This window comes from Mustela nivalis (genome assembly GCF_964662115.1).
Source record: "Mustela nivalis genome assembly, chromosome: Y".
Lineage (NCBI taxonomy): Eukaryota > Metazoa > Chordata > Mammalia > Carnivora > Mustelidae > Mustela > Mustela nivalis.
The window spans coordinates 13,482,960-13,500,254 of record NC_139041.1 but is presented as its reverse complement, the minus strand read 5'-3'; positions in this window follow the sequence as shown (position 1 = coordinate 13,500,254).

Here is a 17,295-nt window from a genome sequence, read left to right as displayed (position 1 = left end):
GACCTAGCCTCCATGTGTTGGGAGATGTTTGATTACTGCTTCAAATTTTTTAGTCACTACTAAAAAGCTCAAAATGTAGGTTACCTGAGCTAATATTGGCAGTTGATATGTGTCTTGCAATATATTCTTTTCTCTCAGTTATTGGATTTGCTGGCATAATTGCATACAGGCATCTTTTAGGTTATTATTTTTTCCTTTCTGTCAGTTGTCCTGTGGTCTCATACTTTACACTGTATGCTTATCTCCGTGCTATATCCAGGTAATGCCTCATCCAGTTTGTTAACATTTTCAAAACTTATGTTTGAGATCACCTGATTTTTTTGCACTGGTTTATTTATATTTCTTTTATTTCTTTGATCATATGTATTATTTCATTCTTTCTATTAACTTTGGAATTTGTCTCTTCTTCTTCTACTTCCTTATAGCATCAAGTTAGGTTGCTTTATTCTGGCTTTTTTAATTTTTGGAAATACAAGCATTTAACCCTATATTGTTTCCCCATACAATGTTTTGTCATCATCTCTTAAGTTTCTTGAATTTCCTTTGTTCATGATACTATCTGATTTTATGTGTGTGTATGTGTGTGTGTGTGTGTGTGTGTGTTTCAGATAACACTTAAAATGAAATTTCAAGAGATAGAAAGTCAGTCTCTTTTGGATAGCAATTCAATTTGATATGCCTTCAAAACTCACATTCCATCTCTTTCAGCCAAATTTCGTACAAGTTATGTCCCATTTATCACTCTTTTGTAAATACGTATTCACACTACCCAGCCTTCAAACAAACACAAATTTTTGCATGCGTGGTTAGAGTCATATTGTTTGCCCCCTTTTCCCTCGCTTTTTCACAGGTTTGTTGACTACCATGAGAGAGTAAAATCGTATGTCATTTGTCTTTCTGATACTGATAGATGTGACATAGGCAAATATTTACCACAACTTTACTACATGAGGGAAATGGCAAAAATTTATTCTTCATTATGGCAGTGTAAGAGTCTGATGGGCTTTTGGAGGACAGAGAGATGATCGTAGTGTCTGGGAACTCCAGGCATGTCTTCAGTCATGAACAAAACCTGATGATTACCCCATAAAGTGAAATATGGAGGAAAATGAACTGAAGCATACCAATCAAACTCCACAGTAAAGGAGAAAAGTAGTCACAGAGACTATGTGAGAAGATTGGAGACAAGATTTAAAAGATATGTTGTGGATTGGTGCTTCAGAGATCAGTGAGCCAATGGAAAAGACAAAGCCACAGGAGAGAGGAGGACAAACTGGCAATCCATATGGGACATGTAATCCGACGCCATCACCTGTGACCAGCAGAGTGTCTGAATGGCACGAGTTCTTGCCAACAAAGGGTCTTGAGGCCAGGAGATTTCCGATCAGGAGACTTGGCAGACATTGACTTGAGAAATTGTGTTCCTCTTGGAGAGGACACCAACAAGCAATCAGGTGCAGACAGCCTGGAAGCCATGATCAGAGACAATATCAGGAGACACAGTGGGTAGATGGTGGGTTGTATCAGTGCATACGTGAGAGGCAGTATTCTCAGAGATTACTTAAAGGGGGCAAAAAATTTTGAGCTCTCACATGGGCAGCATCAAGACCAATGCCGGCCAAAGGCAAGACAGTGAGGATATTAGCCACCTTACCTACAAACATAAAATCCCATCCATGGAAATATTGGGGGACTTCCTCCTCAGTCCACGTTGCTTAGTCCTAGGAGAACAGACTCTCCCATAGGGAACTAGAAGGAAGACCTGCACACATATTCTTCCCTGACTGCAGCATTCCGCAGGCCTTCATAAGTTTTCATTGGTTTAACATCTTTTCATAGGCACACAAGAGCCCACCAAACTAAACTTCACCCTATTCAGCCGAGACATCAAACACTCCAAACAGCAGGCAAGGAGAACCTCTGCAGATGACTGGCCTCAAGGACAGGGGACAGTTACAACAAAACTGTAGATGGTATGCATGACGCAAACACCGGAAACTTCTTCAAGGGACATCCCTTGGGCACTCCATGATCTTTTCTGTTAAAGGAATTACCCCCAGGCTAAAAAAACAGAGTAGGCCTTGAGAATACAGAGAAGAATACAGAGATCTAGAACAAATGCAAAACTGAAAAAATCAACTGATGCCAAGGGGAAAAAAAAAACAAATAATGAGAAACCTGTACATGTGACACGCCTGATTGAGAATTGAAAGCAGCGGATAGGATACTCACTATACATCAGACAACACATAAGACATTAGGTAGAGTCGAACCACAGAGATAAAAGTGTTAAAAAATAAAATAAAGTAAAACAAAGAGTCCTGGTGAAGAGTGGTAGCAGACTGGATGAAAGGCCAGGAAGCTGGCAGAAGCAGAGAATCCAATTAGTGACCTTGAAGACAAATACTGGAAAATAAGTAAGCAACCAAATAGAGAAGGAAGAATGGTGGAAAATGAAAATTAGCTTATGGAAATCATTGACTCCAGGGAATAGAAACTGGTGCCCATTGTAGGAGACCTAGGGACAAGAAAAAAATGATGGTTGAACATTTCTTTAAGAAATCAGAGCTGAAATTACCCTTATGTGGGAACAGAAACAAAGATAAGATTAAAAGGCACTGAGTAGTTTACCTACTTAGGAGCAAGTCAGCTCCCTCTCCAGCTCCACCCCCTGATTGTGAACTCTCTGTCTCTCTGTCAAATATTTGCATGTGCATCATTTGACAAAAAAACAAAACAAAACAAAACAAAAACAGTGTGAAAGGACTGACCGGGGCCAGAAGATGGTGTATTTAATTTGGACCTAGGTCCCTAAGGAATGCAGCCAGGTACAGAGTAGCTCCTACCATCCTAATATGCCAGGAATTTGCTCTAGCTCCCTTGCTCATTCTCCTGTTGTCTTCCTGTATCTCCTTACCAACCTGTAGCATCCGGTGTCATTCCCCTATAATGGCCCTAGTTGACACATTATTCCCTTCTCCTGGCTTCTTTAGAACATGCCCATTTTCCACAAGAGGCATTGTTTTCTTATGGTATGAAACTTTTTGGGGGATGGTCATGAGATGGTTAAGGCAGGCCTGTGCTGCCACATCTCCATTCAGTTCCCCAGAGGGTAGCTGCACCACCATGTGGGAGTGCTCAAGCTTCTTTGACATTCAATCCTCTTCAATGTGTCCTTTTGGAGATACACATTGTCTTTCTGATACGGGCATAAATGACATTCATCTGGCTTCACTTGGGCTATGGGTCTCTTCCAAAATCTCCACACTTGCTCCTGTTGACTCCAAGTAAATGGGTACATCCTGGACCTAAGGGTCTAGGGTGTAGAGTCTGTCTTTGGTGCTCGGTCAATTATAAAGCTTGGGATGCCATAATGTCATGATTTCTGGAGTCGCTCAAGGTACTCGTGCCCTTGCTGTTGAATACTCCAGACACGTCTTTGGTGTGCTTGTGGGTGTTCCCTTTGAGCTTTCCTTGGGTGGCACTTTTGCTGGTCAGAAGCGCCCTGATTGTCTGGGAGGACCATAGCCATGTGCAGGCTATGGAGTTCTTCCCATCATGCTTTGTTTGAGGCCTCAACTTTCTTGGCCTTTTGTAGGTAGGATAAAATAGTGGATTCCTGCCTTTTTTTTGGAGTCCAGAGGTCTGGTGCTTACATTCACGACCAAAGACTATGATTCCGGCCATAGAGAAGGTGACACATACTCATTTACCAAGCTGCTTTAGTGAGAGACCCAGGTGGCTCCAGCGGTTTGCGAGGCTTTGGATCTTCTTGGCCCACTTTTGACTACTCCAGCCAAGTGTAGTGATCAGGCATGTTTTTGAAAAAAGTGGTTGCTATGACCTCAAAGCTTTGTGATATCACAGAAGCTGGCTTCACTGAAGTCACTATCTCCTGACCTTTGAATCCTATGGCTTTAAGTAGAATGCCCCTGGAAGGACAGAAAAAGAGCCCTCTGAGTCTGATCAAGACTCCAGGTCGTCTTGTGTGTTAATTTCCCACTACCCCTTTCTAGACAAAGAGAAAAGGAAATGACGTTCAGTATGCCATCCTTTAGGGCAACATTTCTCCAGAGAAAGCAAGTTGTTCCTATTTCCACTGAAAATATAGAGGGTATCATTAGCTCTCTTTGAGGTTTGTCTTCCTGTGGGTGAGAAAGTCCTTTCTCAGCATCTTTTCCTTATGGGTCAGTCATGACTAAGGGATGGAAATTTCATTATCTAGCAGAAATGTTAGGACATGGATGTATTGTGCTGTCTGTGTCCTCATCTCCTAGTGTTTAATTCACTAGTAATAGGGATTAAGGCTCTATCTACCTTATTTTAACTTAAATACATTTACGAAGTCTTCAAGCGAGTGACATTCTGCATAATAGCTTAGCCTTATGGAAGATCCCTGGACAGCATTCCTTGTCATCATGAGTTAACGCTACCTGATGTGGTAATGGGCATAGCCATGTTAACCTAGTATCTTCAATCATAGGAAAGTACGGCCTATAGGGATGCCCTGCAATGCCCACTTGAGCAGAACTGTGGATTGAACTGCAATACACTTGTAAATGGTAGTGGATAAAGAAGGTGTGGTCCATCTTGGCAACAGAGTATTCCTCAGGGGGGATGAACCCCTGGTAGTTGCATTGACATGAATGCCAGAGGACTGGATTATGCAAAACAAAAAAGGCAAGCCGACAAAGGGAAATATCATATATTTTCCTTCCTATGTGCCCCAGGAAGAATACCATGGAAGGAAAGAAGTGAAAACTGAAGGAGAAGAAGTCACAGAAAGAGAGAAACCAGGAGTGACTCCTGACTCTGAGAACCAAGCTGAGGGTTACATAAAAGAGGGACATGCAGGGAATGAGGGAACTGGCTACTGGGTGTTGAGGAGTTGTGGCATATATCAGGATGAGCACTAGGTCGTATATGGAACTAAAATATCCGTGAATACTCTGTCAAAACGTATAATGGTTGATAGGCCTTCTATTTCAACATAAAAAGTTAAAATAAAAACAAACTGGTCTTTTCTAAAGCAGGTGAAGACAGAGAAAAGGAAAGAATTGCATTTTTATTATCTTTCCTTATTGAAATGTCATGGAATTTGTTTCCTAATATGTCCTTATCTGAATTAGGTCTTTATACTTGTAAATTAGAGTCTACCCACCTCCTCCATTTCTGGAATTGATGAGAAGAAAATACATTTCCTTCATTAAATGTCTAAAAGAGTTGACCAGGAAAATAATTTGGACCTGGCCTTCTGTCTTTTGGGAGGTGTTTAATTACTGCTTCAAACACCTTGGTCTTGACTAGAGACCTCGATTTTGTAGGTTTTATACCTAAACGAAGGAATTGATATGTTTCTTAGAATTTATCCTATTTTTGGATTTGCTGGCATAATTGTGTAAAGGTGTCTTTTAGGAATTTTTTTTAATATAATTTTTATTTTTTATAAACATATTTTTTTATCTGTGAATCACCAGGTTTACACACTTCACAGAACTCCTATCTATAAATTGTCATTTGTTCTCATATTTTCAGCTGTATGCTTGTCTCCCTGTTTTATCCAGTTATTGCCTCTTCCAGTTTGTTAAAGTTTTCTAAACTGACGTGTGAGTTCTCCTGAATTTTTCCTATTAGTTTGTTTATATTTCTTTTATTTTGATGATCATATGCATTATTTCAATTCTCCTGCTAACTTTTATTCTTATAACTCTTAAGTTTTCTGTTAACTTTAACTTCTGTTAACTGTTAATTTTCTGTTAATTTAACTTTTTGTGACTTGAAGCCATAAAATCACTCTTTCTGCCAAAAGCATAGTTTAGCTCTCCACTCCTTGCCAGTTGCATAACCTAGGACTTCCTAATTCCTTCAATTTATATTAGAAGGTATCTTTGTGTGTATCTTAATCGTTGAAGGAAATCTCTCATGGGCAACATAAGGTCGAGCTTGTTGAGTTTCCATTCTTTTCCTATTGACATTTTTTCCTTTTTTTTAATTTTTCTATCCAGTCCAACAGTCTGTTTATAGTGATAAGAGAATTTTATCCTGAATACTTGAAGTAATTATTGATAGGTTAGGAGTTATATTTCTCATTTTGGTTGATTTCTAACTTGGAGTCCTAATGTAACTTTCCACATTATGATATTTTCTTTTGGGTTTGCTTCCTTTAGTGTGATTCCTCACTTCCTCCCCATGTTTCGTGTGTCTCGTGTGTGTGTGTGTGTGTTTCATATAACACTTATAATGAAATTTCAAGAGATAAGAAATTGGTCTTTTATGAATAGCAATTCAATTTGATATGATTTGAAAACTCATATTCCATTACTCGGCCACATTTCCTACAAAGAATGTCTCATTTAGTCCTCTTTTATAAACACATATTCTCACTAACTGGTTTTCAAACATACAAAGAAAAAATTTTCTGACTGATTAGAGGCGTATTGTTTGTCCCTTTTTCCTATTCTTTTCCACATGTTTCTTGACTACCATGAGAGAGTGAAATTGTGTGTTATTTCTCTTTCTGACAAGGATAGATGTGACGTAGCCCAGTGCTCTCCACAATTCTGCCATATGAGGCAAGGGGCAAGAATTTATTCTTGTATGGCTGGGTAGGAGTTTGCAGTGTCTTCGGAGGACAGTGAGATGGTAGAAGTGGCTGGGAACTCAAGCTTTTCTTCATGCTTGAACAAAACTGGGAGATTAACACATCAAGAGCAACATGGCAGTAAATGACCTGAAGGTAACAAACAAAACTCCACAGCAAAAGAGAAAAGAAGTAGCAGAGACTATTGGTGAAGGTGAAGACATGGCTTTGGGAAGACATGGGCAGTTGGTGCTTCAGAAAAAAGTGAGCCAACGTGAAAGAAAATGGCACAGGAGACAGGAGCACACTGAGAAGTCACAAGGAGCATGTTTCCTGAAACCATTGGCTGTGACCATCAAAGGGTCGGAATGGCATGAGTTCTTGCCAACAATGAGTCTTGAAGATTTAAGATCAGCAGACTTGCAGACATAGACTCGAGAGAACACTGAGTTTCTCCTGGAGAAAACACCAACAAGCAACCAGGTGAAGACAGCCTAGAAACCATGATCAAAGACAGCACCAGGAGACACAGTGGGAAGATAGTGGCTTCTGGCAGTTCATCCGTGATAGGCAATGTGCATGGAGATGACTTTATGGTGGCAAAATAAATTTTGGGCTTTCGCACGAGCAATATCAAGACTGACCTACTCTCCAAAGATAGGGTGATGAGGACTTTAGCTGCCTAACCTGCAAACACAGAGTCATAACTGGAACTCTCGGGGGGACTGCCTTCCTCAGTCTATGTTGCTTAGTCCCAGGAGAACAGAGTCTCCTGTAGGGAACTAGAAAAAATCCCTTCCCACATGCTCTTTCCTGACCACAGCATTCTGCAGCCATCCGTTCTGATGAGTTGGTTCAACATCTTCTTTCACAGGTACACCAGAGCCCACCACGCTAAACCTCACCCTATTTTGCTCAGGCGTGAGAGCCTCTGAAGAAGACTGCCGTCAAGGACAGGGGACAGCCACAACACAACAGCAGAGGGCATGCATACCACACACCCACAAGACTGCCTCAAGGGCCAGTCTTGAGCAATCTATGATTCATTCTTCCAAAAGAATTTACTCTCAGTGTAGAAAACAGAATGGGCTTTTCGAATTCAGAGAAGAAATCAGAGACCTAGATCCAGTGCATCAATTGATGCCGAGGAAAAAGGACAAGAAATGATCTTGGCCAGACAATCAGAGTGAAACCTCTACATATAATACGCCCGATGGAGGATTGAAAGCAGCAACCAGGATACTCCCTGTACATCAGAAAACACAGAAGATATCGGGGAGTCTCGAATCATAGAGATAAAACTGATAAAAATAAAAGAAAATAAAGAGTTCCTGATGAAAATATTGGTAACAGACTGGATGCAAATTCCAGCAATCTGGTAGAATCAGAGGATCCAATGAGTGACCTGGAAGAAAAAGACTAGAAAATAAGGAAGCAAATCCAAAGAGAGAAGAAAGAATGATGGACCATGACAATGAGCTTAGGGAAATCATTGACTCCAAGTAATAGCAAGAGGTGCTTATGTGAGGAGACCTAGGAGAGAAAGTAAAAAGAGGGCTAAACTTGTCTTTGTGAAATCAGAGCTGAAAATGTCCCTCATCTTGGAGCAAAAATGGAGAACCATATTTGGAGATAGGGAGGATTCCAAACGCCATCAACAGAAAAAGGGCAACACAAGATATAGTGCCAAACCCCTTCAAAAGTTTGCAATGAATGTATTCTCTTTAAGAAAATATCCATGGGAGATAAATTTCTTCATAGTTAAGTCACTGACTTCAAGTTGACAAGCAATACCAGCTCTTGAAGCAGTTCAGATAGAGCAAGCAACACCAGCCCAAGCAAAAATCCGTATCCCATGCATTTCTGAACAGTGAGAGAGCCGTGGTTCTTTTCTAGAACTAGGAGGTATTAGGAAGACAAAGTTTGTGTCCCAGGGTGAGTCCATCAGTTCAAAGGCAGCCTTTAGCTCAACTCATGACCCCAGGATCATGGCATCAACAATGGTCTCAGATTCCCTGCTCTGGGAAAAGTCTGCCTCTCCCTCTCCAGCTCCACCCCCTGACTGTTATCTCTGTCTCTCTGTCGAAAGTGCATGTGAATCATTTGCCAAAAAAACAAACAAAAAGAGTTACAAGGATTTACTGGGGCCAGAGGATTGTTTATTTAATTATTTTTTTTGGACCTAGGTCCCTATAGAATGAAGCCAGGTTCAGAGTACCTCCAACCATCCTAAAATGCCAGACCTTCGCTATGTGATCCCTTATTAATTCTCTTGTTCTTTTTATTCCTCACCAACCTGTACCATCAGCTGTCTGTCACGCTGTAATGGCCCTTTGTTGTCACATTGTTCCAACCTGTCTTGGTTTCATTAGAACATGCCTGTCTTCCGCAAGAAGCATTGTTTGGTTATCAAATGAAACCATTTCGGAGATGGTCATGAGAGTGTTAAGGCAGGTTTATGCTACCACATCTCCATTCAGTTCCCCAGAGGGTAGTTTCACCACCATGTGGGAATGCTCAAGGTTCCTTGATATTCGAATCCTGTTCAATGATGACTTTTGGAGATAAATGTTGACATCCTAAAACGGGCATGAAAGTCTTTCAGATGGCTTCACTTGGTCTATGGGCTTTTTGCAACACGATCCATGCTTACTCATGTGGACTCCAAGTACATGCATTTGTTCTGTGCCTCACGTTCTAGGTGGTAAAGTCGGCCTTTGGTGCTTGGTCAGTTTTGAAGATTGAGAAACTCTTTTGGCATGATTTGTTGAGACGTTAAAGTACTGGAGTCCTTGCTGTTGAAGACTCCAGATATGTCTTTGGAATGGTTTTGGGTGTTCCCTTTGAGCTTTCCTTGGGTGGTCCTTTTCTTGGTCAGAAGCACCCTTATTGGCTGGGAGGACCATATGTATGTGTGGTGCATGGTGTTCCTCCCCTGACACTTTGTTTGAGGCCTGGTTCTTTCTTGGCCTTTTGTGGGTAGGATGGAATGTTGGGTTCTTGCCTTTATCCAGAGTCTAGATGGATGGTGCTGACAGGCATGACCAAAGATTACATATTTGGCAAAAGAGAATGTGAAACCAACTTGCTTTGCAAACTGCCTTGGTGAGAGACCCAGGCGGCTCCAGCAGTAGGGGAGGGCATGGGATCCTCTTGGCCTACCCATGACTACTCCTGCCAAGTGTAGTATTCAGGCATGGCTATGACCTCAAAGCTTTGTGACATCATAAAAGCTGCCTTCAGTGAAGCACCATTCCCTTTGTCATGACCTATGCATCCTATGACTTTGGGAGACGCCCCTGGAAGGACAGAAAAAGAGCTCTCTAAGACTGATCAAGAACTCAGGTTGTCTTGTGTTAATTTCAAACTTCCCCTTTCTAGACAAAGATAAAAGAAAATGACAATCGGCATACCATCATTTGGGCCAACATTTATATAGAGATGGCAAGGTTTCCCTATTTCCACTGCAATTTCTACAGATCTCAGTAAACAATGAGGCCTCTTGGATATCATCAGATCTCTGTGGTGTTTGTCATCCTGTGGAGAGAGAGTCCTTTCTCATTGTCTTTTCACTATGGGTCAGTGGGGATTAAGGTATGAAAAGTCCGTTTTCAAGGAAAAATGTTAGGGCATGGATGTATTGTGCTTTCTGTGTCCTCATCTCCTACTGTTCTGAAACACCTGTCATTAGGGATTAGGGCTCTGTCTACTTGATTTTACCTTAAACACCTTTGCAAAGGCTTCAAGGAGAGTGACATTCTACATGAGAGCTAATGCTGAAGGAAGAGCCCTGCACAGCACCCCTTGTCCTCATTGGGTAACTTGACCTGCTGTGGTAATGGGTATAGATATTTTAATCAAGTCCTTTCAATAAGAGGAAAAGGAATGGCCTATATCGATGGCCTGCCATGCCCACTGGGGCAGAACTGTAGATTGAGTGGCAATACCCTTGCAAAGACTAGAGGATAAAGAAAGTGTGGTTAATATTGGCAGCAGCGTATTCCTCAGTCATCAGGGAGGATGAATCCCTGGTACTCGCATTGACAGGAATGACACAGAAAAGGGTGATTCAAAATGAAAAAGGCAAGCAGACAAAGGGCAATATCATATGGCTTCCCTTGTGTGTGCCTCATGAGGAATACCTTGGCCCTGAGTAAAGGAAGGGGAATACCTCGGCTCTTAGTAAAGATAGGGAACACTGAAGGGGAAGAAATTAGAGAAGGAGGCAAATGGATATCACTCCTGAGTGACTCAGCACTCTTTGAAACAAACTTAGGGTTACAGAAAAGAGAGACATGAAGGGGATGAGGGAACTGGTTAATGGGTTTTGAGAACTTGTGGCATATATTAAGATGGGCACTAGGTCATATATGGAACTAAAGTATCAGTGAATGCTCTTTCAAAAACAAATGATGGATGATAGGCTGGCTTCCTCTACATATCAAAAAATTAAAATAAATACACACTGGCCCTTGCAAAACCAGATGAAGACAGACAGAGAAGTGGACAGAATTATTTATTTATTATCTTTACTTATTAAAATGGCATGGAATTTGTTTCCTATAATGTCCTTATCTGAATTAGGTCCTTATACTTGTACATCAGAACTTGCCCGCCTGCTCCATTTCTGGAATCGATGAGAAGAAACGACATTGACTTTATTAAATATCTAGAAATGTTGACCAGGAAAATGATTTGGACCTGGCCTTCTGTGTATTGGGAGGTGTTTGATTGCTGCTTCAAACGCTGTGTCACTAGTAGAGAGCTCAGATTTTGTAGGTTTCCTGACCTAATCTTGGAATTTGATATGTGTCTTGGAATAAATCCTTTTCTCTCAGTTCTTGGATTTGCCAGCATAATTCTGTATAGAAGTCTTTTACAATTTTTTTTCCTTTCTATCAGTTGTCATGTGGTCTCATTCTTTCAGCTGTATGCTTGTCTCCCAGTTTTTTCTAGGTAATAGCTCCTCCAGTTTGTTAAAGTTTTCTAAACTGACCTGTAGGTTCTCCTGATTTTTTCGTATAGGTTTGTTTGTATGTCTTTTATTTCTATGATCATATGCATTATTTTCTTTTTCCTGTTAACTTAAAGATTGATTCTTCTTTTTTAGTTTCTTATGGCCTCATGTTAGGTTCCTTTTTTTCAGTGTTTTGAATTTTTGGAAGTACACTCATTTAATCCTATATTATTTCCCCATAAAATATTTTGGCATCATCTTATAAGTTTCTTGAATTTTCTTTGTTCAAGGTAGTTTCTGATTTTCCTTTTGATTTTCATTGTTTGATTCATTGGTAGTTCTCGAGTGTGTACTGTTTTCCACCTATTAGTGTCTGTCTGTGTTACCCATTCATAAGTGATTTTTTTTCTTTTTTCTTACCTTTGTGTTCATAAGTTTATAAAATAGTAATTGAAATGTCTTCTATTAATGACGACTAGAGTTGGACTCCAGCACAGTATCTGTGATAGACAATGTAAGGTATGACCTTGGAAAGAACTTCTCTTATGGTCCTCAGGGACTCAATCTTATGCATGTTCCCCCAAAGTTCAGTTGGTCTAGAGAGCCGATGATGACGTCTTTTATTCCTTAGCATCTTCCATTTGGATGATCTGTCCTGTGCTGTAAGTGGATATCATAGTCCCAACAATATTGGATTGTGGTCCTAATCTCCATGACATTCTGATAATATGCTTCCAACATTTAGATACAGCCAGGAAGGTGGTGTATACATTGCAATTCATCCACATTTTTGATGTTTTGATGCTCCATCAAGACAAAACACCTTTCCATAATCTTTTGTTTCTCAAAGCTATAAAATCTATCTGCCATGGGCACAATTAATTTGGCTCACTTCTCGTTGCCAATAGCATAATCTTTGTCTTCCCAAATCCTTTATTTTCAATCTATGTGTATCTTTATAGTGGAAGGTAATTGGCTATGGTTAACAAAAGGTTGAGCTCACTTTGTTTTTGTTCTTTCTCGTGAACTTTTTGGCCTTTTTTTTTTTCTTCTAAATTTTCATTCTGTTCAACAATGTTTTTGTAGTGATAGGAGACTTTAGTCCTGTATACCTGAACTACTTATTGATAATGAAAGAGTTATATTTCCCATTTTGTTTGGTTTGTGACTTAGATTCTCTGTTCCTTTCCCCTTTATGGTATTTTCTTTGAGGCTTGCTTCCTTTAGTGCGATTCATCACTTCCTCCCCATCTGTTTGTGTCTTATCTCTGTGTGTGTGAGTGTGCGTGTGTGTGTTGTCAGTGTGCATTTCACATAACACTTATTTTTTGTTAATTTTTTTTATTTTATTCATTGTTTTTGCACCACACCCAGTGATCTATGCAATCCATGCCCTCTCCCATTTCCACCAGCTGGTTCTCCCAACCTCCCAACCACCGCCTCTTAAAACCCTCAGATTGTTTTTCAGATTCTATAGTCTCTCATGATTCTCTAAACCCCTTCTAATTTTCCTAAACTTCCTTCTCCTTTTGATTACCCCTTGTCCTCCATGTTATTTGTTATGCTCCACAAGCAAATGAAACCGTATGATAATTGACTCTCTCTGCTTGATTTATTTCACTCAGCATAATCTCTTCCAGTCCCTTCCATTTTGCTACAAAAGTTGGGTATTCGTCCTTTCTGATGGAGGCATAATACTCCATAGTCTATATGGACCACATCTTCCTTATCCATTCGTCCATTGAAAGGCATCTTGGTTCATTCCTCAGTTTGACAACCATGAACATTGCTGCTATAAACAGTGGGTACAGATGGCCCTTCTTTTTACTATGTCTGTAGCATTGATGTAAATACCCACTAGTGCAATTGCAAGGTTATAAGGAAGCCCTATTTTTAATTTCTTGAGGAACCTCCAACTGTTTTCCAAAGCGGCTTCACCAACTTGCATTCCCACCAACAGTGGAAGAGGGTTCCCCTTTCTCCACATCCTCTCCCACACATGTTGTTTCGTGTCTTGCTAATTTTGGCCATTCTAAATGGTGTGGTGGTATCTCAATGTGATTTTCATTTGAATCTCCCTGATGGCTAGTGATAATGAACATTTTTTTCATGTGTCTGATAGCCATTTGTATGTCTTAGAGAAGAGTCTGTTCATATCTTCTGCCCATCTTTTGATATGATTGTCTGTTTTGTGTGTGTTCAGTTTGAGGAGTTCATTATCGATCCTGGATATCATCCTTTTGTCTGTACTGTCATTTGCAAATATCTTCTCCCATTCCTTGGGTTGCCTCTTTGTTTTGTTGACTGTTTCCTTTGCTGTGCGGTAGCTTTTGATTTTGATAAAGCCCAAAGTTCATTTTTTCTTTTTTTTTTTTTCCTTGCAGCCATATATAGAAAGATGTTGCTGTGGCTGATATCAAACAAGTCTCTGCCTACCTTCTCCTCTAAGATTCTGATGGATACCTGTCTCATGCTGAAGTCTTTATCAATTTTGAGTTATGTTTGTGTAGCGTGTAAGAGAATGGTCGAGTTTCATTCTTCTACATATAGCTGTCCAGTGTACCCATCACTACTTATTGAAGAGACTGTCTTTCTTCCACTCTATATTTTTTTCCTGATTTGTCAAAGATTATTTGTCCATAGAGTTGAGGGTCCATATCTGGGCTCTCTACTCTGTTCCACTGGTGTACGTGTCAGTTTTTAAGCCAGTACCATGCTGTCTTGGTGATCACAGCTTTGTAGTAAAGCTTGGAATCAGGTAATGCGATGCTCTAAGTTATATGATTGTTTTTCAAGATTTCATTAGCAATTCAGCTTCTCTTCTGATTCCATATGAATTTTAGGATTATTTGCTCCAGGTCCTTGAAAAATACCTGTAGAGTTTTGATGGGAATGACATTAAAAGGATAGATTGTTAGAGGCAGTATAGACATTTTCACAATGTTTATTATTCGGATCCAAGAGCATGAACTGGTTTTCCTTCCATTTCTTACACGAGTGTTCTGTAGTTCCTCAAATACAGTTCTTTCACATTTGTTTAGGTTTATTCCCAGGTATCTTATGCTTCTTGGTGCTATAGTAAAGGGAATTGATTCTCTAAATTCCCTTTCGGTATTTTTATAGTTAGTGTAAAGAAAGCCTCTGTTTCTATACATTGACTTTGTATCCTGACACATTACTGAATTGCTATATGAGTTCTAATAGTTTGCGGGTTGGAGTCTTTTGGATTTCCCATATAAAGAATCATGTCATGTGCAAAGAGAGGAGATTAATTTCTTCATTGCCAATTTGAATACCTTTTATTTCTCTTTGTTGTCTGATTGCTATTGCTAGGACTTCTAATATTTTGTTGAACTAGATTGGTGAGAGTGGGTTTAGTTAAGTTTCTGATCTCAAAAAGAAGGCTGCAAGCTTTTTCCCATTGACAATGATATTTGCTGTGAGTCTTTCATAGATTTGATGAAGTTCATAAATGGTCCTTCTATCCTTATACTTTGAAGAGTTTTGATCAGGAACGGATGCTGGATTTTGTCCAATGCTTTTTCTGCATCAATTGAGAGGACCATGTGGTTCTTCTATCTTCTCATATTGATTTGTTCTATCACAGTGATTGATTTGCAAATGTTGAATCATCCTTGTAGCCCACGGATGAATCCCACCTGGTAATGGTGGATTTTTTTTTTTTTTAATGTGCTGTTGTATCCTGTTCTAGGATCTTGCTGAGAATCTTAGCATCCATATTCATCAGGGATATTGGTCTAAAATTCTCTTTTCTGATAGGGTCCTTGCCTGGTTAAAGGATCAGGGTAATGCTGGATTCATAGAAAGAGTCTGGAAGTTTTTCCTCTGGTTCAATTTTTGAAACAGCTTCAGGAGAATAGGTGTTATTTCTTCTTTGAAAGTTTGGTAGAATTCCCCAGGGAATCCCTCAGGTACTAGGCTCTTGTATTTGGGGAGGTTTTTGATCACTGCTTAAATCTAGTTACTAGATATAATTCTATTCAGGTTGTTAATTTCTTCCTGGTTTAATTCTGGGCATTCAAAGTTTTCCAGGAATGCATCTATTTCATTTAGATTGCTTAGCTTCTTGGCATATAACTATTGATAATAACTTCTGATAATTGTTTCCTTGGTGTTAGTTGCTATCTCTCCCTTTTTATTCATAAGTTTATTAATTCTGGCTTTATTTCTTTCCTTAAGATTAGTGTGGCCAATTGTTTGTCGATCTTATTGATTCTTTCAAAAAACCAACTTTAGTTTTATCGATACATTCTACTGTATCTCTGGTTTCTACCTCATTGATCTCAGCTCTAATCTTGATTATTTTCCTTCTTATGTATGGAGTTGGTTTGATTTGTTGTTGGTTCTCCAGTTCATTAAGGTGTAGAGACAGCTGGTGTATTCTGGATTTTTACATATTTTTTGAAGGAAGCTTGGATGGATATGTATTTCTCCATTACGACCATCTTTGCTGTATCCCATAGGTTTTGGACCAAAATGTCTTCATTCTCATTGTTTTCCCAGAATTGTTTGAGTTCTTATTTGATCTCCTGGTTGATTCAAGATTTCTATCTTTTTAAAAATTTTTAAAGTAATTAATTCATTCTTTTTATCAATATATAACTTATTTTTATCCCCAGTGATGCAGGTGTGTGAATCGCCAAGTTTACACAATTCACAGGACTAATCATAGCATATACCCTCTCCGAAGTCCATATCCTCACCACCCTCTCCTGTCCCCCCTCACACCAGCAACCGTCAGTCTAGTTTTTGAGATTGAGTCCTATATTGTTTGTCTCCCTCCCAATCCCATATTCTTTCATTTGTTCTTTTCGTACTCCCCAAACCACCCACATTGCATCTCCACTTCCTCATATCAAGGAGATCAGATGATAGTTATCTTTTTCTGATTGGCTTATTTCGTTAAGCATAATACCCTCTAGTTCCATTCACGTCCTTGCAAATGGCAAGATTTCTTTTCTTTTGATGGTTGCAGAGTATTTCATTGTTCTTTGTGTGTTGAGATTTCCAAGGTCTTTAAACATTTTGGATACTAGCCCTTTATTGGATATATCATTTGCAATATCTTCTCCCAGTCTGTCAGTTGTCTTTTGGTCTTGCTCACTGTTTCCTTTTGATCTTGATGAAATCACAATAGTTCATTTGTTTCATTGCTTCTGTTGACTTTGGTGATGTTCTTAGAAAGATGTTGCTTGCGGTTGAGGTCAAAGAGGATGCTGCCTCTGTTATCCTTAAGGATTTTGATGAAATTCTTACTCACATTGAGGTCTTTCATCCATTGGGAGTCTATTTTTGTGTGTGGTGATCCAAGCATTCTTAACCAAGGAGCTCTTTAGCTTCCAGGTGTTTGAGTTCCTTAGGAACTTTTTCATGTGCTTGATCTCCAGTTTCTAAACATTGTGATCTGAGAATATGCAGGGAATATTCTCATTCTTTTGGTATAGGTTGAGTCCTGATTTGTGAGCCAGTATGTGGTCTATTCTTGTGAATGTTCTATGTGCACTTGAGAAAATGAGTATTCTGTGGTTTTAGGGTCGAATATTCTGTATATATCTATGAGGTCCATGTGGTCCAATGTGTCATTTAATGCTTTCTTTATGGATTTTCTGCTTGGATGATGTTAGGCAGGTTACGATCTCCTACTATAATGTATTCATGTCAATATGACTCTTTATCTTGACTAACAGTTTCTTATGTAATTGGCTGCTCCTATATAAAGGGCATAGATATTTACAAT